This window comes from Octopus bimaculoides, chromosome 7 (genome assembly GCF_046866305.1).
Source record: "Octopus bimaculoides isolate indiv1 chromosome 7, ASM4686630v1, whole genome shotgun sequence".
In the NCBI taxonomy this organism is placed as follows: Eukaryota; Metazoa; Mollusca; class Cephalopoda; order Octopoda; family Octopodidae; genus Octopus; species Octopus bimaculoides.
Window position 1 is genome coordinate 47613392 of NC_142934.1, and position 22497 is coordinate 47635888.

The following is a 22497-nucleotide window of genomic DNA, read 5'->3' on the forward strand; positions in this document are numbered from 1 at the left end:
AATCTACAAGGAATAGTAGTTAAATTCTTTTAAATCACACCCTGCAGTTATAAAAAAATAGCAGGCCAAGAGTGGCTGTATGGTAAGTAGCTTGCTTACCAATCATATGTTTCTGGGTTCAGTTTCACTGCATGGCACCTTGGGCAAGTGTCTTCTACTATAGCCTCGGGCCGACCAAAACCTTGTGAGTGGATTTGGTAGACGGAAACTGAAAGAAGCCTGTCGTATATATGTATATGTATACATATATATATATATATATATATATATATATATATATATATATATATATATATATGTGTGTGTGTGTGTGTGTGTGTGTGTGTGTGTGTGTCTATTTGTCCCCCCAATATTGCTTGACAACCGATGCTGGTGTGTTTACGTCCCTGTAAGTTAGCGGTTCGGCAAAAAGGTCCGATAGAATAAGTACTAGGTTTACAAAGAATAAGTCCTGGTGTCGATTTGCTTGACTAAAGGCGGTGCTCCAGCATGGCCGCAGTCAAATGACTGAAACAAGTAAAAGAGTAAAGAGGGCCCCATTGAACAATGAGTGCTACTTTAGTGAGCAGTCTATGGCTGTATCAACCGTCTACTTTGTGAGATAACTTGGGTTAGAGTTAGGGTTAGGTTGCACATAAAGGTGTAAATGGCCAGGTAGACAGTATACTAAAGTGCCATTGAACAAGGTAATCAATGATATAAGAAAAATCAGAATAGTCATTCAGGGTTTCTTTGGGACTAAATGACGGTGGCAGTAACAACGACAGCAACAACCCAAACAAACAATGGACCTTCTACATGGTCATTTCATCTACTAGAGCAGGGGTTTTCAAACTGTGATCCGCAGACCACAGGGGGTCCTCAAGGAGAAGACAAGGGGTCCATGGACAGCAAATACTTTTTATGGGCAATTTGATTTTATACATGTTTTTTAATCGAAATCTTTTAATTGACAATAAACCTATTTGTTAAATACTGTTAAATAAATAAATGTAAAAAATATATGTTATTTTAAGCAAATATTTATGTATAAATTTCATAAGTGTTTATAAGGGGGTCCCTAAGGTAAAGCCTGAAATATAAAGGGGTCCGCAAGTCAAAACGTTTGAAAACCCCTGCACTAGAGAAATAGCAGTCAAATTTCCATCTTAAAATAAATGGTAACTAAAATTACATTGAGTCATGTAGTAATAAGATACACAATGTTTGAGTAGAAATTATACAGAGAGCTCATAACTGGAGTGCTTTCGATTGTAGGTCTTCTGGAGCAGGGTTCACACAGGGATAAACAGTAGCAGCAGCTGCAACTGCAATGACAACAACAACAACAACGATTACAACAGAAAATTACTATACCGAGAGCTGCTGTAGAAACATGAGTACATCAAGTTACGAAAACAGTAACAACAACACAAAATAACTACAAAAACAACAACAACAACAACAACACCATTTATTAGAATATCAAAAGAAACAACAACAGCTGCAGCAGCAGTAGCAGCATTTTCTTTCTTTGGCAATATGAAATTCAAATAAAACTACAATATATCATGGCTCCAGAAAATGTCTGCTCTTTCCATTCAGTCAGTTTCCCAGTCGTATGACATATTGTAGTTGTCATGTAGGCACACCCTCTCTTAAACTGCCTTTCTCAAGCCTTCTCTTCATCTTATTTTCACACCCTTTTCTTTCTATTTCCAATAATTCGCATGCACACACACACACACATGCATACACACACACGTAGATTCTCACATAAACATTAACATCTTTCACACATATACATACATCTCTCTCTCTCTCTCTCTCACACACACACACACACATACACATACATACATATACCCAAGCCTATTCCCCATTTTTGCTTTTTTTTTTTAGGAGGGAGTACCCACAACAAGACACACACCAGACATTCCATTCATTTCCAAGCTCAAAGAAGCGAGCCCCATCCTATGCTCGGGTCACGGCATAGAATGCAACCCCCAATATCAGCAGTGGGGCCCGACAGCATATGCTGGTTTACCCCTGCCAATTCATGCTGGTTCCATACCCCTTTGAGCAACATCAAATTCACTCATCCATCCACAAACATTCTCCAAGCTTTCCTATCATTTATAAACTCTCTTGTCTCTCTCACTCCTACACATCTAACCACCAAAGCTTTCCTCATTCCATCCGCCCACACATATGCACGCACACACACACACACACACACATAATTTCTCACATAGACATGCATATCTAGCATACACATAGGCATAGGTGTGGCTGTGTGGTAAGAAACTTGCTTCCCAACCACATGGTTCCAGGTTCAGTCTCACTGTGTGGCACCTCGGGCAAGTGTTTTCTACTATAGCCTTCGGCTGATCAGAGCTTTGTGAGTGGATTTGGTAGATGGAAATTGAAAAATGACCGGTGTATATATATATATATATATATATATATATATATATATATATATATATATATATATATATATATATATACATATATATATATATATATACATATATATGTACATATATATATATACATACATATATATATATATATATACATATACATATATATGTACATATATATATATACATATATATATATACATATATATACATATATATATATATACATATATATATATATACATATATATATATATACATATATATATATATACATATATATATATATACATATATATATATACATATATATATATATACATATATATATATATATACATATATATATACATATATATATATACATATATATATATATATATATATACATATATATATATATACATATATATATATATATACATATATATATACATATATATATATACATATATATATATACATGATTGACCGTTGACTGAACACTATTCAATTTTTTTTCTCCGTGTTTTTCTCCTTGTCTCCGTATTCTTTCTGTTGAAGAGCGTAGCTCGAAACGTCAAAGACTTTCCGTATTCCCGAGCGTCATACTAATATATACTTTTGTTATTTACACCACCTGTCCTCGTCTGTTGTTATTTTTTGTATATTCTCCCATATATATACATATATATATATATACATATATATATATACATATATATATATACATATATATATATACATATACATATATACATATATATATATACATATATATATATATATATATATATACATATATATATATATATATATATATACATATATATATACATATATATATACATATATATATATATACATATATATATACATATATATATATATATACATATATACATATATATATATATATACATATATACATATATATATATATATACATATATATATATATATACATATATACATATATATATATATATATATATATATATATACATATATACATATATATATATATATATATATATATATATATTTATATATATATATATATATTGTTGTACTTGGGGATGGTCATATTGCCAGTTTAGCCAATAAAAACACACGCACTGTATATTTGGTGTTAATTTTTTTTTTTCAGCTTTATATTACATTAATCTTAATCTTAATTTTATTTCGGCCAGAGTTCTTTCGTCACACTTCTGTGACCTCATCAGTGGTCCTTTGTTTCCTTCTTTCTTATGTGTGTCTCACCTTGCTAACTATCAGCCATTTTGTATTTTGTATTCCTATTGTATGTGTCTACACATGCGTGTCCTTCAATGTGTCTGTGTCTTTTGTAAGTGCATGTGTGTATGGGGAGTGTCTGTATCACCTATATTCTCTGTTAATACGTGTTCATTTGTATTAGTTTTTATTTATTTATATGTTCATGTGTGTGTGTGTGTGTGTTTATATATATATATATATACTAGCAGAAACACCCGGCGTTGCCCAGGTTAAAGAGAATACTGAAATCTAAAAACGCCGTCTAGACTACGCAACCCTCAACTGTTAGTAGCTACGATACCATATTTCTACATTAATAACTCTCCAATCCATGCCAGCATGGAACACAGATATTAAGTGGAATGCTAGAAGAAAGTTTTCAACTCATATGTATATAAAGTAAATACACGTAATTCAGAAACACGTTTTTGTGTATCTTATTTCGTAACCAAACAAACAGGTACAGATTATAAATAATGAAAGGCCAATTTTGGTGATTCAGTTGACAGAGGTAGTAGAGAGACAATGCAATGATAAATCTGAGGTTGGATCTTGAAAGTTTGGATGAATGCTGCCTCAGTTAAATCTCTTGTGGTTCCAAATGATGTCATCTGTAGTACAGCGTCGTATTGTCTAATTTTGTTTTGCAAATGTTAGGAATCTTGGTCAGTTGATGATAACAGTTTCTTCAATAGCTCTGGAGGTTGGGGATTGTGGAATTGTTGGGAATGTTTTTAACTTTGGTGTTATATGTATTGCTTGAATTTCTTTGACATATGAAATATATGTATTTTCACTGGGTTTGTAAAAGAGAGTTGTGTAGCTCTCGAGTTTTAGGGATTCACACAGACAGACAGACAGACACACATTCTCATCTTTATATATAGAGATATATATATACACACACACACACGCACCCAAACACACGTATATATATGTATATCAATATAAATATATGAAAGTCAATGAAGTTTCGTAAAAGAAGGTGATCATGTACATATTTTCTTGCTGTTGTGATTATAACACCTCGTTGTAAACAATGTTCTTTGTTTTCCCTTGTGGAGCATATGCAAATAGGTTTTTTTTGCTGCCCACCCTTGAGCAGCCAACATACAGTTGTCCATGTGAGAAGCGGGGCTCTTCCAAGAGAAGACCAGCTACAGACAGTGCTCATCTATTATGTTCGGGTTAAAATTTCATCAACATCAAAAATATATGAATTTTCATGGGAGTTATGGCCGTTATGCATAGAATATAATTTCCAAATTGCAGACAAAATTTACAATCGATAAATGTCTTAGAATAACCAGTCTCTCATCTGGGAAGGCCTTGAAATCAATGTTACCAACTGGGGACTATGTGTGTCGCAGTGATAATAAAAAGACTCAAAGGAGGTCTGCAACGAAATAATTTTACTCAACACTTTGCAAGTGAATCAGTAGAGGCAAAGATGCGTCTCATTTACTTGACAATTTATGCACCACATTGCAGAAATCACAATGTAAGTATATCTGAAAGGGTAGTCTTACACTGTTGTACCGTTGAATTACAAATAATGCTCATCTGTTATGTTCGGGTTAAAATTTCATCAACATCAAAAATATATGAATTTTCATGGGAGTTATGGCCGTTATGCATAGAATGTAATTTCCAAATTTCATAAAGATCCATTCAGTACTTTTGGTTAAGAAAACAAATGACTAATGTGTGTGTTTGTGTCCATGTGTATGTGTGTGATGGGTGTATATATGTATAGATATCTGTATGTATGTATATATATGTATATATGTGTACATATTACATGTACATCTATATATATATATACATCTACACATATGTATACATATACATGTATGCATATATATCTATACATATACGTGTACATATACATCTATATATATACATATACATCTCTCTCTCTCTCTTTCTCTGAAAGTATCTGCCATTACAGTATCGAAATGTGATTGTTTCAGTTAGAGGAATAACGTGTACATATACATCTATATGTATACATATACATCTCTCTCTCTCTGAAAGTATCTGTCATTACAGTATCGAAATGTGATTGTTTCAGTTAGTGGAATAGTTTCATTTTTAAAGTGAAAGTATTTGACATGAGTGTTTTTGTTTCACTTTTGACACGTAATACTTAAATAGTGGAGGAGATATTATGTTGCCGTGGGCTTGAGCTCTGCAAGAACTTAAAAAATTTTTTTGACTAAAACACAACTGGAACCCTAAGTAAGGAACCCTAAGTAAAATTTGAATGAAATTGGTTGCGTAGTTCTCGAGTTTTAGGGATATACACACACACACACACACACACACAGAGACAGACAGACAGACAGACAGACACACATTCTCATTTTTATATATAAATATATATATATATATATATGCAATAAACACTGTAAACAAACAGGAAACAACTTCTATCTCATTCCAGGGAGAAAAACTAGAGGTAGTCGATAGCTTCCGCTATCTGGGTGACCAAGTTAGTAGTGGGAGTGGGTGCGCTGAAAGTGTAACTGCTAGAATAAGAATAGCCTGGGCCAAGTTTAGAGAGCTCTTACCTCTGCTGGCGACAAAGGGACTCTCACTCAGAGTAAAAGGCAGACTGTATGACGCATGTGTACGAACAGCCATGCTACATGACAGTGAAACATGGGCTGTGACTGCTGAGGACATGCGTAAGCTCGCAAGGAATGAAGCCAGTATGCTCCGTTGGATGTGTAATGTAAATGTGCATACCCGTCAGAGTGTAAGTATCTTGAGAGAAAAGCTGAACATAAGAAGCATCAGTAGTGGTGTGCAAGAGAGACGATTGCGCTGGTTTGGACATGTGGTGAGAATGAATGAGGATAGCTGCGTGAAAAAGTGCCACTCCCTAACAGTTGAGGGAACCCGTGGAAGAGGTAGGCCCAGGATGACCTGGGCTGAGGTGGTGAGGCAAGACCTTCGAACATTGGGCCTCACCGAGGCGATGACTACTGACCGAGACCTTTGGAAATGTATTGTGCGTGAGAAGACCCGGCAAGCCAAGTGAGATCGTTGCCAGGGCCCCTGGACTGGCTCTTGTGCGGGTGGCACGTAAGATGTACCATCCTGAGCGTGACCGTTGCCAGTACCGCCTGACTGGCCTTGTAGGGTTTTCAAGCGAGATCGTTGCCAGTGCCCCTGGACTGGCTCTTGTGCGGGTGGCACATAAAAGACACCATTTCGAGCGTGGCCGTTTTCGTGCGGGTGACACGTAAAAGCACCCACTACACTCTCTGAGTGGTTGGCGTTAGGAAGGGCATCCAGCTGTAGAAACTCTGCCAAATTAGATTGGAGCCTGGTGTTGCCATCCGGTTTCACCAGTCCTCAGTCAAATCGTCCAACCCATGCTAGCATGGAAAGCGGACGTTAAACGATGATGATGATGATGATGATGATAATATATGTATGTATATATATATATATATATATATATATATTTATGTGTGTTTTTGTGTCTGTGTTTGTCCTTCCACCATCGCTTGACAACTGATGTGGGTGTGTTTATGTCCCCATAACTAAGTGGTTCATCAAAATAGACTGATAGAATAAGTACTAGTCGAGCTGGCAGAAACGTTAGCACGCTGGGCGAAATGCTTAGTGGTATTTTGTCTGCCATTACGTTCTGAGTTCAAATTCCGCTGAGGTCGACTTTGCCTTTCATCCTTTCGGGGTCGATAAAATAAGTACCAGTTATGCACTGCGGTTGATCTAATCGACTTAACCCATTTGTCTGTCCTTGTTTGTCCCCCCTATGTTAAAAAATAAGAATAAGTACTAGGCTTACAAAGAATAAGTCCTGGGTCGATTTCTTCGACTAAAAAGACCCCTTTAAGGCAGTGCTCCAACATGGCTACAGTCAAATGACTGAAACGTGTAAAAGAACATCCCCTACCCCACACAAATATCAGAAATATTCTTTTAATACAGTCATTCACTGGGCTGTGGTCATGCTGGGGCACTGCTTGTATCAGTTACTTGTTTCAGTCCTTAGATGCATCATAGAAATAGTACATTCAGAACTTGCTGAAACTCTATTTTGGTATGTCTAAGACTGACATGAGTTTCCAAGTCCAAACCCAATTCAGGTAGTTAGTTCTTTCTGTGCCATGAGGCCCATAAGGCCGCAACACGATCACCCCAACCAACTCAGTTTTCTGCTGTTGTTTTGGTTTTATTCCATCTTCTCCACCCTTCTTGACCACTATCCTTGTCAATGGTTCTTTGCCGTGTGGTTTTATGGTATCCTGCTACTCTTTCCCTTTCAGGCTGTCACTTTAGTGCTGCCATACAATTGCTTTCTCGATTTTGTCTGAGGATGTGTCTGATTCAGTTACAGCATCTGCGCCTTATTTTGTCACTGATCCTGTTGATGCCTACCGTTATCTCAACCGTGTCCTTTTGGACTTTTTGCAACCACTTGCTGTCAAGTATTCTCCTTAAACATATGAATTGGAAGCTGTCCATCATTTTTTCTTCTATTTTTGTCACTTTCCAATTTTCACATCCAGGCGCGGGCATGGCTGTGTGGTTAGGAAGCTTGCTTCCCAGCTACATGGTTTCGGGTTCAGTCCCACTGCGTGGCACCTTGGGCAAGTGTCTTCTGCTATAGCCCCGGGCTGACCGAAGCCTTGTGATTGAATCTGGTAGGCGGAAGTTACTGCCATGTGTGTATATGTCTGTGTATGTGCTTGTGCCTCTCTCCCAGAGATTGAGAGAGGGATAGAATAATATTGGTTGGGCCAATGTCTTGAAAAACTTCAGCTTTGTTTTGCAGCCTATACCTCTGCTTCTCCATACCTTTGTTAGATTGTACAGTGCTCTCCAGGCACACACATATTGGTTTCAAATTATGGCACAAGGCCAACAGATTTGGGGGAAGAGTAAGTTGATTAAATCAACCTTAATGTTCAACTGGTACTTATTTTATTGAACCCTCAAAAGGATGAAAGGCAAAGCTGACCTTAGCAGAATTTGAATTCAGGATGTAAAGACAGATGAAATGCTGTTAAACATTTCACTTAGCAAGCTAATAATTCTACCAGCTCACTGCTTTTCCAGGCACTCACATATTCATAAATAAGATACCCGAAGACTTCTCACTATCTGTCTTTCTTTCTCCAAGTTCCATGCCTACAAGTGTCAGACTTCATGAACCTAACAACAGACTTCATGGAAACTTCATGCCAAAGTTTGAAGATATATGATATTTTCTTGGGATAGATAGATAGATAGATAAATAGATAGATAACTTTCTTTTATTAGCCACACAGGGTTGCACACAGAGGGGACAAATACAACTGTAGAGCTTTTCTTTAAAAATAAAAAAAAAATTTTTTTAATCCGATCAAAAGGGATCGGTAGGGGGAAAAAAAGAAAGTTATTGTATATCACAGAAAATGTCAATAGTGTAAAATGGGGTAACATTAGGTTTATCTATGGAGAGAAAAGCCTACAGAAAAGAGCACGGCAACCTCAGCAGGGAATAGACACATGAGAGCAAGGTGCTCTCTCTCTGATAGATAGATAGATAGATAGATAGATAGATAGATAGATAGATAGATAGATAGATAGACAGATAGACAGATAGACAGATAGATAGATAGATATAGCAGTGGTTTTCCCATTGCTTTCTGCTTGTTTATTCTTAGTATACACTTGTAGACTTCTGCTCTTTGAATCTTGGTTCACATGACATTAGGGCATGGCCACACGCGAGTGCATCTGTATGACATGTATAGGGCCAGTTCTCCTCTGAGTCCCGTATGTCTTAGCCACAAGACTATCAAGAATCTGACCCATAGCAGGGTTCCTTGAAAAGTACTGGTCCTAAAGCCTGAGTGAACCTGATAGTTGTGATAACTAAGGGGTAATTCAAAGCCCCTGAGTTGGAACCTTATCACTAGATGTAGTTTAATGCTTCACCCAGGACAACTTGATGACTAACGTAGGTCAGAGCAAGCAAAACATAATCTGAATATAAATATTTAAATATATTTCATCTTTATAGCTGAGGTTAATAGTCTGGGGAATTATAATGTTATTAGCAATAACTAATCTCAGACATTTAGATGTTTAATTAAAACTCAGAAGATTTTATTGATAATGGTGTTGATGATGATGATGACAACGATGATTATATATAAATGATTTCGATAGTGATGATGGTGTTAATGATTTCAATGATAATGAGGATGATGATGATGATGATGATATTGATGTTGATAGTATCAAAGTGGTGGAGGTGGTAGTAGATGAGTAGAAGGGAGTGGAAGAAGATGGTGCAATGTGGTGAGGAAGATAGTGATGGTTATGGTAATGATACTTATGATGGAGATTGTGGTGGTGGCAGTGGTGTTGATTGAGAAGAGAGTGGAAGGTGATAATGTTAATAAAGATGATTGCTAACGATAGCATTGAAGGTAGTGGAGTTGTGTGTATATAAACATATATTTACACACACACACACACACACACACACACACACACATATATATATATATATATATACACACACATCAGCATCAGTGCCAAGCAGTGATTAGAAAATATATTTTAGGTTAGTTAAAATATGCTTGTGACATATTTCAACTCCTAAAGGCAAATTCACTGCAGTTACCACGGAGAAAATTCTGTCTTATAATAACAGGTGTGAAAACATCTATCTCTCTCTCTCTCTCTCTCTCTCTCTCTCACACACACACACACACCAGGTTGAATCAAAAGCTCTTTCAGATTTTCACTAATGACTTTTGGCAACTTGTCTCCCCATGTTATATCATTAATTTGATACAACTTGTTGTCCAATCGTTACTGAATTATTTATTCTGTATTTTCGTATATAACATATAAACATTAATTGTTTATTCTTTATTTTACAGCTTTGGTAACATGTGGTGAAAAAATTGCAGTTAGTGCCATATCAAGTTACCATTTTTCATCCCTAGTTACAATTCAAAACCAAACAAATTGAGGATTTGCCAGCAGTTGTTTGCATATGTTCCTGTGAATTTGAGCCTGTTCATTACTAAGATAATGAGTGCAAGAGGAACGATAAAAGAAATTAATGATGGAGAAGACTGAGAAACGGTCCATGAATGTGTGGTATGAAACTGGTTCAGATATTTCAAAGAAAGTGACACCAAACTTGAAGACAAATCAAGGTCAAAGAAAGCTTCTCTTGTGGATGAGGATGCCTTGCTTGAAATGCTTGAACAACAACAAAGAGCAAGCACTTGAACACTATTGGCAGAATTTGGTAGCGAACTGGCAGAAACGTTAACATGCCTTTCGGGGTCGATAAGTTAAGTACCAGTTACACACTGGGGTTGATGTAATCGACTTAATCTGTTTGTCTGTCTTTGTTTGTCCCCTCTGTGTTTAGCCCCTTCTGGGTAATAATGAAATAAGAATCGTTACTGTGCTGGACGAAATGCTTAGTGGTATTTCACCCTTCCTCTTTGACCAAATCTATTCACAAGGTTTGTATCTATACTATAAAAGGCAGATTTTCTCTGTGTGTGTGTATGTTTAAAATTCATACATTTACACAATTCAAAATTTCTTCGATTAAACAATCGCAATTAATATTCTAAATACAATAAGTTAGGTCACTGCGTCATTTTTTCACTCCAAAAATTTCCTAATAACGAATATAATCCATAAAACTACACGAGTAAACATTTTCTCCCTAATAGAATCTAATTTCCTCTTTCTAATACAAATCCTTTCAACTCCTACTTTCTATTAATGAGCCTTTACGAAAAATCCAACAACAAATACAAAAATAAAAGAAGGAGAAAAAGAAAACTATTTCAGTATCAAATCACATTTCGATACTGTAATGACAGATACTAAAAGTACATACAAAATTACTTTGCCCCTCTAAAATTAACTATTTCTATTCCTCTTACACATCGTTTCAATTGCTACTTTCTCTTATCAACGCTTACAAATGATCCAAGAAAAAAGACAAAGAAATGAAGGAGAGTGAGAGTCAAATAAACAGACACACTGCCAATCATATATAAATACACACATATATATGTACCTATGGTTACCAATGACCTCATTCTAATTGGCGGGAATTATAAGTTTACTTTCCATTTCTAACACCGTCATTTACCAGCGAGACATGTTTCTCAAATACGATCAACAAACATTTATTCCCTACAAACTGTGAGTTTTTTTTGAAAATCTTTTTGTAAATCTTGAGATTAACACCCGCATCATTAGCTACCTAACCCTAACACTGTAGTGAAAATCGTACGGGTGTTAATCTGAAAATTTAACAATCTATTTTAAAACACTTTTACTTACTAACATCTTTTTTATTTAGTGTGTGTGTTGCTCATATATATATACACTTAAGACTTAGTTGTGGGTTTTCACTAAGGTGTTAGGGTTACGGTTTTAGGGTTACGATGAGGGTTAGTCTTACGGTTACGATTTTAGGGTTAGGGTTACGTAATCGTGCGGATGTTAATCTGAAAAATCACCGAAATGTGAAAACTACCGACCCTCCAATCTGTTATAACTTTTGTTGTTCTGTTTAATATGTACATAGATTATGCCTCCGTTAAAAAAGACAGCAACAGACTGCAGCAATTCACCACATTCCAGAAGTTACTTTGAACATAATGCAAAACGGTGCATCATTATCTACTGCCCAATCTGATAGAATTCTGGCAGAACTGTGTAGCAACAGATCGCCAGCAATTGCTTCATCAGAAATTGCCGTCCTACCTCCTGCGAAAAGGAATTACCCTGCTATGTGTAATCAAGGCAGCGCAAAAAGTTGTTTTGCACAAGCATTTGTATAGCCAATTAGACGGATGAAATTAGCGTATGCTTAATAATTTTACGCAAAACAGCCTTCAGACTTCCCCTATTAATTTCGTCTTTTGAATTATGAACATATTTCCATCATAAGGGTTTTTTCATTGTAAGGCTTTCTTTTTTAGTTGATTTTCACCTAGCAAGACTTATCGTAGGTGGCGTAATAAGTCACACCCGGACAACGTTGGGTTATACTGCTAGTATATATGATAAAAACTGAATACATAAATAAGATATTACATTGGAAATTTAAAGGTTGATTGAAAGAAAATCTGTGCCCATGATTTTTTTGTTTTTGAGTCATCTAATACTGGCCAGAGAAAGGAAGTTATCCTTAGATAAGAAACTTGGCCTGAATGCCTACAACAGAGTGGATTCCACTAAAATTATTCAAGGACCAAGTAGTGGCCTTAATCATCATCACCCTTACCACCACCATCATTTAACGTCTCTTATCCATGCTGGCAAGGGTTGGAGGTTGTATGGTATGACAAGATCCAATGAGTCACAAGGCTGCATCATGCTCCATGGCATGGTTTTAATGGCTGTATACCCTTCTTATTGCCATCCAGCCACTTTATAGTGTGTACTGGGTGCTTTTTTCATGCTACCAGCACTAGTGAGGTTTCCAAGTTACTTGCAAGAAAGAATAGAGCAAGAAAAAAAAAAAAAGAGAGAGAAAAGGAAAGCCCTCTTGATTAAGTGCGGTGGTGGTGGGGTATTTGAGAAGGTGACGAGGTGATTTTATGCCATGGCCAAGCAGAGGTGGCTAGGTATAGAGAAGATACGCAACTACCTTGCATTTATATAATGGTAGGCAGGAATATCTGGTAAAAGGTAAGATAGTAATGATGGGGTGTAACACCAAATCTCTGAAGAAACAAAAGATGATACAAGCAGTAGATCAGGGCTGAAGGGTACTTTTAAGAGCATGAAGGGAAGGTATTAGATAGTTAAAGATGAAAGCAGTGGTGAAATTAATGAGTAATAAACAAGAGCAGAGGTGTGGATTGATGATGAATTAAGACTAATCACCAAAAACAGAAACAATCATTTCAGTAGGATTGTAAACAATGTCCCATCAACTAAATTTCAACCACAATATTTTGGTTGGCTCAAGGCTACAGTAGAAAGCACCTACTCAAGATGCTACACAATAAGTTTGAATCTAAAACCATGAAATTGCAAAAAGCAAACTTATTGACTACATAACCATGTTTGCATTTGTTGAGATAGTGGCAATTCTCATAGGTAATGTTTACTTTATATTCTGATAGGAGAATATAAGAAACAAATGAAGCTGTTGTTTATCCTGGGAGATAGTATTTAATGGAAGTGGTGGAAAATCTTACCAAATGTTATTGACAAGAATCTCTTTGAAGCAAATTTTAAAATTCTATCTTTGGCAAAATGCCACAACTACTGCATCTGCAATAATGATTTCTTACATACAGGTCTCAAACGTAGAGACCATATTATGTAAGTAAAAAGTTAAAAATCAAAACAAAAGCCTCAGCACTTATACTGGTATTTTAGTTTGTTGATGTAGAAAAATGAAAAGCAAGGAACACTTTGGAAGTATTTGAAATCAGAATGTAAAGAGTTGGGACAAGGATAACAAATCTTGGCAAATCCATTAACTTTATTGTAACTACAGTAATAATGCCTAATTTGGGTAGAAGGCTAGTGATTTAAATACAAGGCCACCCTTACTGCAGATATAATAATTGTTTCACAAGGCCCGGTTGATTATACTGACTTTAGTACTCGACTGCTTGACTAGTACTTTATTGACACCAAAAAATAGAAAATGAAATTAGCCTTGGGATTAACCTTGAATTCTGCTAGGATCAACTTTGTTTTCCATTCTTTTGGAGTCACTAACGATGAAAGGCAATAATTGCCCAACAAGGGCATCACTAAGTGGTCATACAACATGTAAGGAACAGCCGCAAAACCTTCCTTATTTAACATATTCCTCCTTATAAACAAAGGACACATTGGATTATGTAGTCCCAGATGCAATCACAAAGAAACCTAAAATAAAAACAAAGGGGAAATGCACAGAGGTGTGGATGGATGTATGGTCAAGAAATTCACTTCACTAAGAGATGCTTCAATTTTACTGTATAACACTTTGGGCAACCCACAGCCTCAACTTGATCAAACACACACACACACACATACTACTTGGTCAGAGAGTGACCATTGGTTTCACACCAATAAAGCACTTAGCTGTATAGGCAACTTATAAGACTCAAATGGTCAGTTTTCCTAAGCCATGAAAAAGAACTTGGAAGGTTGGGCCTCCAGCCAGCCCTTTTGGGATACCCTTAAGGCCAGGAACTTTTCAGCAGCCCATCATATATATGTGCATATGTGTGTGTGTGTGTGTGTGTGTGTGTGTGTGTGTAACAATGCAGGGGTGGGTACTCTGGAAGCATAGAAACCAGAATAATAATGGGTTCGAAGAAACTGCTTATAACATAGAATTTATCTTTCAGAGTATCAGAGTAAAGAGGAGACTCTATGTTGTCTGTCTATGAAGCATGATGCTGCCGCATGGCAGTGAGATTCTTTTTATTCTTTTACTCTTTTACTTGTTTCAGCCATTTGACTGCAGCCATGCTGGAGTGCTGCCTTTACTCAAACAAATCAACTCCAGGACTTATTCTTTGTAAGCCTAGTACTCATTCTATTGGTCTCTTTGGCTGAACTGCTAAGTTACAGGGATATAAACACACCAACATCGGTTGTCAAGTGATGGTGGGGGGACAAACACAGACACATAAGCATATACATACACGATGAGCTTCTGCTCATCGTGTATGTATATGCTCGAAAAGGCTTTGGTTGGCCTAAGGCTATAATAGAAGACACTTGCCCAAGTGGGACTGAAACCGGAACCATGTGGTTGGGAAGCAAGCTTCTTACCACACAGCTATGCCTGCACCTATATGAAGATTTGAATGCATGGCTACTTGCAAAAGCTAGAAATATATGAAGCTAACATAAAGCTAATAAAAGCTAGAAATATACGAAGCTAACATGTTTTGATGAATGAATAATGCTAGTGCACTGCACATGAATGATAAAATATACCACCATTCATCACAAATACCCACCAATAAATACCCCCCCCCCCACCACCATCATCACCACCACCACTACTATAGCTCAATCATAGGTAACCACTCTACAGTGCATGATTGTACAACATCTCAGAAAAGAGATGTTTTAACAGTTGTTTACACTCATTACTCAATTTCTCATTTCTCCTACTACTGCTGTTGTTGCTGCTGCTACTACTGCTACTACTACTACTACTACTACTACTACTACTACTACAGCTGCTGCTACCAGTTAACTGTTACCACCACAATCATTACTACTACTACTGCTACTACCACAACTGTTACCACCACCACCACTACTACAATTTTCTCCACAGATATCAAGTCCATGAGCACAATGTGTTGTTTGTTAACTATAGAGAGTCTATGAAAGAGATAGTTTTGCTTTGGAGAACCATCATAAAAACAAGTGGGAATGCTAATGCTAAATAATCTTGATGGGGATCTTTCAGTGAAATCATTAGTTTTTATTTTTGTTCACATTTATTAGAAGTTATACCAGCCTCCAAACTGGACATTAATGTACTGTTCCAAAGGTCCCAGCTATCCTGTCTAGGGTGAGAACCATGTACTGTAATAGCTTAGGATTCAAAGGCACACAGCTATTTAATGCCTTGCCAAAATATCTGAGGGATCTTCATGGAGTAGGGGTAGATGTCTTCGAGAAACAACTTGACTGCCTGCTGTTCAAGGTCTCAGATAAACCTGTATCATGGCAAAAAACTCAAAAGAGGGCAGCAGTGTTGAACTTCCTTCTTCAGCAAATGCCAATTGCATAAGAATGGCCACTGAAAAGGTGATTACACTGGCAATGTTCCAGCATGGCCACAGCCTTTGGGCTGAAGCATATAAAAGAATTAACAATAAGTACTGAACCACTACTATCACTACACCATACCATACCACTCCATAGCAGTACCCTGCAATACTCTATCAGTGAGGAACTTATCTAGCAAAAGTACCTCCTTCACAGTCTAGGAAAAATACGGAAAAATTTGGATAAGTACTGTTTTCACTTTGCGAAAGATTTTCTACTATTTGAAAATAATATGTATTCTTGTTTTTATACTATTCATTTGGTTCTTTATAGATTATTTTAATAGATAACTTATTTAACACTAAATTATTTAGAAGTTATAGTTTCATTTCAACATAATATTAGAACTTCGATTGGAATAGTGTTGATATATTTTCGATTATTTTTGATTAATATTATTTGATTAATTATTAATCTTTATAGTTTATAATATCGTTAAAGTTTTTTTAAAATCAAAACTTTGTATATATATATAAAGTTTAACCTTTTATTCTTAATAATTTTTTCTTTCCTAATTTTTTCATTCATAATTTTTTCATTCATATTTTTTATTATTACGTTTGTAGAAATAAATAATCTTGTATTTTTCTATTATTCAATTGATCTTTAATTATAATTAAATAAACGTCTTTAGCTTTAAATAGTATAGCTTTAACTATTACACCGGTTAAATATGTACTAATTTTATCTTCATTATTATTTTAAACTTAAACTTCGTTCAACTTGTATTTAAAACAATGATAATTTAAAACAATGATAATTTATGTAAGATGTTTTTTGTATATAATATACATGTTATTATAAAGGATGAAGGGAGGATTATTGAATGGTTATTATTTTGATATTATGATATTTTTTTAATAACTTTTCTATCTTTATATAATAAGTATTTCATATTAATTCATTTGGTACTTATTGTTGGTTGAGATATATATCTAATTATTGTTCTACTTACGATCTGACGAGTAGCTATATTTTTGAATAGAACTTATTTTCGATAATTTCAATTGATTTTAATTGATTTTAATCGATTTAAATTTCTTTTCTATTTGAAAATTGGTTATGAAACACGTGTAATCTTTTTATTATATTTATCTTATGATATTTACTTTACTTTATATTATACTCATTTATTGTGCTTTTAATTATTAATTTTTCTATATGTGATAGTGGATTTTCATCGATGAGTTCTTGAAAATTTGTTATTTTCCCTAAAACTATATATTTTATATATAGATATAGATATATATGTCAATGCTAGTTGTTTTTATTGGCATTACTACTTATATATATATATATATATATATATATATATATATATATATATATATATATATATATATATATATATATATATATATATATATATACACACATACAAGTATATACAACTATATTTGTAATTATCACATAATGTCAAGGCAAGGAGACAGTAACATGCCCCCCCACACACACACACACAATGTGATTTTTTCAGTTTCCATCTCTGAAATCCCCTCAAACAGCTTTGGGCTATAGTAGAATACACTTGCCAAATGTGCCACACAGTGGGACTGAACCCAAAGCTATATGACTGGGAAGTAAACTTCTTACCACACAGCCATGCTTAAGCATATGAATTAAAAATGTTAATCATCACCAGCCACAGCCACAGAATCAGTCGAGCACTTTGTGCCATAAAGATTGTCTCACCTATAGATACGGTCAATAAAGAGAACTACAGACATTCGAGCGAGGTCGTTGCCAGTGCCGCTGGACTGGCTCCTGTGCAGGTGACACGTAAAATACACCATTTTGAGCATGGCCGTTGCCAGTATCACCTGACTGGTCTTTGTGCCGGTGGCACGTAAAAGCACCCACTACACTCTCGGAGTGGTTGGCATTAGGAAGGGCATCCAGCTGTAGAAACTCTGCCAAATCAGATTGGAGCCTGGTGTAGCCATCTGGTTCACCAGTCCTCAGTCAAATCGTCCAACCCATGCTAACATGGAAAGCGGATGTTAAACGATGATGATGATGAAGGAGGTAAATACCTCTTTCTTTTTTACTTTATATAATGTTTTGTTGTTGTCTGCTTGATAAATTTAGGATGTTTTTTTGTTATGGGAGAATCCTGAACACCCCACATGACTGATTACAATGGATAAGAACTGAGTGAACTGTCAAGAGGGTAGTTGACGGTGTTAGTTCAACCATGTTGGTTTACTGTGTTAGTTCAACGTGTATTGGTTTAACAGTACATGTTAACAGTAGTTGAACAGTGAATATTGAGTGTTGTATCTATGTTCGCGTAGTACTGTGTGCATTCTGTGTTTATCAGATATTTCCTATGATAGGTAATTTTTAGACAACCACAACCAATTATCTATATGTATAATACCATTTTACACCGGGCGTGTACACCCACGTCATAACAGTTTTCAATTTCCTTCTCAGTGGTCATGGGCAATGCTTTTATTATCACATGAGAAAAATAATTTCTCACATCAAATAATTTCTTAACCATGTAATGAGGGTGATGTGTTTTAGAAATGTTTTATAGTAATTAGTAATGTTAGAAGTTCTGATTACTCTTTTTAATTGTTCATGGCTGAAAAGTAAGATCCAATCAAAATCATCAGGTTTTGGTATATCCTGTTTGGATATTTTCAGATCATATCTTTTTTCTATTTTTTTCTTCTTTTTTTGGTTTTTGTTAATGCTTTATGATTTTAAATAGTCTTCTGGAAGATGTTATACATTCAAAACCATTTCACCTTTTGTCTATTTCTTACATCTGTCATTACTGGGTTACTGTCTTGAAGGATTTAACTGAAGGAATTAACCCCAGTACTTAATTTTTAAGTCTTGTACTTATTCTATCAATGTTTTGTTGAACTACTAATTAGTGGGGACATAAACAAACCAACACAGGTTGTCAAATAGTGTGGTGGGATCAAACACAAAGATACACTCACAGCACCATTTGAGCACGATCATTTCCAGCTTCACTTTACTGGCACTTGTGCCGGTGGCATGTGAGCAAAACATTGAACTGACTCCTGTGCAGGTGGTACATAAAAAACACCATTTGAGCGTAGCTGTTGCCAGTACTGCCAGACTGGCCCTCGTGCCGGTGGCACGTAAAAAGCACCCACTACACTCCCGGAGTGGTTGGCATTAGGAAGGGCATCCAGCTGTAGAAACTCTGCCAAATCAGATTGGAGTCTGGTGTAGCCATCTGCTTTGCCAGTCCCCAATCAAATCGTCCAACCCATGCTAGCATGGAAAGCGGACGTAAAATGATGATGATATATATATATAGTTATGGTATATTCTGTTAAGAACGTAGTAGAGTACACTAATAAAGCTTACCCACCTTCAGATTAACCCAGCACACTTGGAGAACTATGTTGCATCGAAACAATTGTAGTGATTAAAAAATAAATGTCCAACCGTACTCCTTCTTGCTAACTCCAAGTTTTTCAATTATATACTGTAAAAACCCATGTAACTTATGCACTTTTTTTTGCAAAAATAAAAATTAATATTAGTGGGTGTGTAAATTATATGAGTAGATCGTTTCCAGAATTTTTTTAGAAATTTTTTTGTTGTTGGAAAAAGATGTACACATGTCAGTCCCGCAAAACCAATTTTATTTATATAGAAGACAACACAATCACTTTGTAGTTTAATAGCTTTTAATGAAAATTTAATAAAATCTAATCATAAGTAAGTGAAATTATGCTAAATACAACTAAATTGAAAACCTTTTCCCCTGGCCATATCGACAATTCTGAAAACTTTTGGGTGCAAATTTTACACGAGCAGAAGCTTTTTTTAACAATTTTTATCCTAAAAATCACCTGAGTTTCCAGGTGTAAGTTACACTGGTGTGCAATTTACATGGATTTTTACAGTATATATATATATTGGCAATATACTTCACTTTATCGTGCAGTTACTGTTAATACTTCATTTAGAGAATTAACATTGCTTATATATATATATATATATATATATATATATATATATATATATATATATATAGAGAGAGAGAGAGAGAGAGAGAGGTATGTGTTAGGTAGTTTCATGATTGGAAGCTTGTTGTATACATATATATACATATATATATATATATATGTATATATATATATATACACACACACACACACACACACACAACAGGCTTCCACATAGTTTCTGTCTAATAAGGCACTGATTGTTCTGGAGCTATAGTAGAAGATACCAAGTGCTTCACAATGGAATTGAACCTGAAATCACATGGTTGCAAAGCGTGTATTTTAACTACACAACCATGCCTGTGTTTGACAACTTTTTTCTTCTTTTTTAAAGAAAACCATGCTGCATAATCTCAATTTTCATTATTTCAGCCATGCTGAGTTTCCAAGCCTGTATATCATATAAAAAATACTGCTACATATATAGAGGCGTCTTAAATTTTAGTTCTGGAAGCCATTAATATTCTGTTTGGGTATGTTTTAGTTTTTTTTTGCCATTCTTGGAATGTAGATGAAACATCAAAACTAGGATAATGTGATGGGTTTTCCATATGATTTTTGTTTATCATATGTCCAAAACATTTGAAAGTGCTCACATTTCTCAGTACATCTCCAACAGGAATAAACAATGCTTTTCCCCCATAATATCTTTCAATTTTTTCCCAGGACATTAAACACTGTTGTTTCAGGTTTACTTGTTGATACCACCAAACCAAACGTAGTAAAGTTCTATCATAAAAGTTAACGATCATCACAAACACAACAGCATCATTGCACAAGCAGACAATATCATCAGCATATAAAATCATTCTGAGGGATTGAATAACACCAAGGCCACATACATTACATTGTTGTTGCATAGAGTAATGATTAGGGATCTAAAACAAACACTGCAGTTTGATGTTTGGAAATTCTGCAAACAACACCTAATGTTCAGCACATCACAACAAAAGATCAATGAATGTTCCTTCAAACTTTACCCAATCTACTCGAACATTTTGCTTATTTCTTTGTGTTTGTGTTCTGTTTACCTTTACCATACTTTGCTTTTATATTTCAGTTTCTCATTTTTGTTGCATTGCATTCTTCTGCTTGTATTCCATGTTCTTACCCGCTTTCTGCACTGTATATTCACAAACACCACCTCTTTACCTCTTTTCGACTTTTTTAAGTTTAGCAGGAGGCTATAGCATAGCCACATAACTAAGGCATAGTAATATGTGACCAGAGGTGCTACGGTTGTCTTGCACAGCAGACGAATACATTGGTGATGTAGCTAGCCTCGCTTTGATACACTAGCCTCATTTTGATACACTATTCTCATTCTGAGCTACACAGTAGCAACACTCTCAGTTAGTGACAGGCCCGAGTCATAGACGCTTTACTGCAGCTCCACGCACCACCTCCCATGTGTGTTACTCACATGTCTGTATACCTCAACACAAGATCTATGGGTTTGTAAACGAAGATATATTGTTATCGCACACACATTCTCAAAATGACTGTTCTTATCACACACAAGCATACATACTGTAATACAAATATTATATGTTACTTCTCTTCTCAGTGTAGATTTCAAATATATTAAAAATAACAGGTGATTCAACACTTCTTTATTTGTAACTAGTAAATGGTTTAAAAAATAATTTTGAACTTTGAACAGTGGTATTTTGCCAAACAATTTGCAACTGGAGACAGTGGAGACTATTGATGACTATCTGGACAGACTGTTGCAACTCTTCACCCAAGATGCAGTGCCCACAAAAAAGCTGGTGTCACTAGCTGATGTAGCAGATAAGTTAGGTAACTGTGCAATGGTCAAATCATTGAGACTGGATGGTTTGCCTTGAGCGCTCAAATATTCCATGCCAGGTTTGCTTGCAACGGTCTGGGCAACTGTATATACAACTCGCAGCAAAATGGAAATATCCACAATTATGTGAGCTGAGAAAGGACTTAAGAAGAGAATACAGCTTTTGATAAAGCTATATTTAAAAATAACCACAAAC

The 22497-nt window shown here is 35.5% G+C and overlaps 1 protein-coding gene across 10 annotated transcripts in view; it reads right to left on the reverse strand.

Annotated features, from left to right (window-relative positions):
- LOC106880188 (sodium-dependent multivitamin transporter) overlaps positions 1-22497 on the reverse strand; it is a 153281-nt gene that overhangs the window by 85167 nt on the left and 45617 nt on the right. For 4 of the 10 annotated variants that reach the window (XR_016242628.1, XM_089355283.1, XM_089355286.1 and 1 more), the window contains exon 2: positions 1175-1307. The exons of 5 other annotated variants lie outside the window; for them this stretch is intronic. The gene's annotated coding sequence lies outside the window, so the exon portion shown is untranslated. The remainder of the gene's footprint in view (positions 1-1174; positions 1308-22497) is intronic. One more of the 10 variants, XM_089355288.1, reaches the window with a different exon arrangement.